The sequence below is a fragment of the Anser anser genome (genome assembly GCF_964211835.1).
Source record: "Anser anser genome assembly, chromosome: 20".
Lineage (NCBI taxonomy): Eukaryota > Metazoa > Chordata > Aves > Anseriformes > Anatidae > Anser > Anser anser.
Window position 1 is genome coordinate 5,755,177 of NC_139741.1, and position 2,113 is coordinate 5,757,289.

Below are 2,113 nucleotides of genomic sequence, written 5' to 3' on the forward strand. Positions count from 1 at the left end.
GCTTTGTACATTTAGTGTAAAGCATTAGGAGCCACGGGACTCTTGGCTGCACAGTTAGGAGGTATTCCAGCATCCTTTCACTCGAGGAAATACACCTTTGGCCATCCCGTGCAGGTGAGGGCACTCAGCGATAACCCAGACACGAGCAGGGGAGATTTACGATGCAGGGAAGGAAAAGCCACTCTCATTTGCCAGTAATCCTAATTAGCATCGTGAGCCCACTGTCTTCTCTTTAATTGGCACCAGCAAAAGAGCCTGGAGCTCTCTAAGAGTCCCCTTTTCCCCTGCCCCCCGTTAGCAGCTGCGCTGACACCAGGGTTTGGATAACGGCGGCCGCTCCGGCCGCTCGGCAATGAGCTGGGAGGCGAGGACGAGGACCTGGACCTGGCTGCCCCTTTCCTGCCCTCCCTCCTGGCCCAGAGGCTGCTGCAGAACCTCGCTCCCTTTGGGCGGACAAACTTCTCCTTAACCAGTTCCCTTCCACGGCTCGAGCCCGCGACCAGGGGAAGGAAGTGAGGTAGCCAAGATCTACATATATGTTTTATATAAGCCATATCCCCCTCCCGGGAGTCATTCTGCTAAATTAGCTCTTCCAGGCCCCTCCTAAAAAAGCTCTTCGTTCTCCTACTCAGTGTATAGTCCTCCTCTGTATTCGCCCCAGCTGAGATTCTTTTTTGCCTCTATATGCAGACCAGAACCGTACATTGCATTCGAGATGAGATCTCACACCAGAGGCTTATATAATCCTATCGTACTTGTATAGCTACACTAGAAATACCTTGCCTTACATAGCTTGATGTTTTTATCATATACTAGCTGATTAAAGCATGATTAAAACCCTCCAACTCTTCAGTCACTAATGAGCACCCACTTTATAGCAGGTTTTTTTTTTTTATTAGTCCTCAAATAAATGACTTTTCACACCAACTGTTGAAGTTGATTTTCTGTTCCAGTTCTCAAGGTCACTCGGCTCTTCCTGACACCTTAATACTCCCAAGTATTGATACCTGCCATCTCTGGTGCTCTGGCTGACGGCACAGTAAAGCCGGTGCTAGGGATGTGCAGCCAGTCCCTCGGGGAGAACGAGCTGCCCCAGCAGAGGCGGGTGTGCGACATCGTCTCATAAAGCTGCACTGCCAGCAAATACGTGCTAACACAGATGCTCGTAAAAATACCCGGTGTACACGGGCCTGAGACTTCGAAATAGCCTCGAGGAGCATTTTGCTCTCGGTCCCCTCATCTGGGAAAGGGGGGACACAGGAAGGGAGGAGCAGAACTAGAAGACTGGTTAGCAGAGTGGAAAGATAGATTATCACCGCTAACCTACCATTTGTCAGTCCAGAACCGTGCTGAAGACTGTAATTTTCTAGTCAATGCTTTATAAGCAAGGTCAGAGGGAACAAATACTTCAATAAAAAATTCAAGGCATCAGCAGAAGAACCCAGTCATGATCCTCAGGATCCAAAAAAGAAGGGTCTGTTTGTGCAATTAATGGGCCCAGGATAATGTCCTTCACGTCCATCAATGGAAGTGGCATTTACAGTTCCTAAACATAAAGACTTAAAGATGACAAACAGGAAACCAGGGCACCACATGAATACGTGAAGAAGCAGTGCTCTACAGTGCAAAATAAATAAATAAAATTTCAGGTTTGCTACCAGAGACCCACTGCAGTATTGCCTGGATGCTTGGAGCTGTGCAGCAAATGCCAAGCTGTGAGCTGCAGCCAGGGAACACATAATTAATGTGATTAGGAGCACACAGAGCTAGCATGCTCTGCTGACTGAAAAGCCCAGTAGCATAATTACTGTTTTCTGTACTAGCTCTATGTCTGAACAAATCTCAAAGCCTGGTTAGTTTTAGACTGCTGTGTAAACGTCAATAAAAATCCCAGAAGTGCCAGCTCATCAGCATTCTCAGGCACAGAAATGGTGAAAATATCACTGCATTTCCATGCTGTTAACATCAGGCAAAGAAGTCTCCATTCTTCACTCTAACCTTAGAGTTTGTAATAAGGTAACATCTCCCCCAAGTGAATGCTTATTATGAAAGCTAATTAATTGCTTTCCAGTAATGAGAAGTCTTTGGTGTTCAAAGAAAGCAAAATTCACTA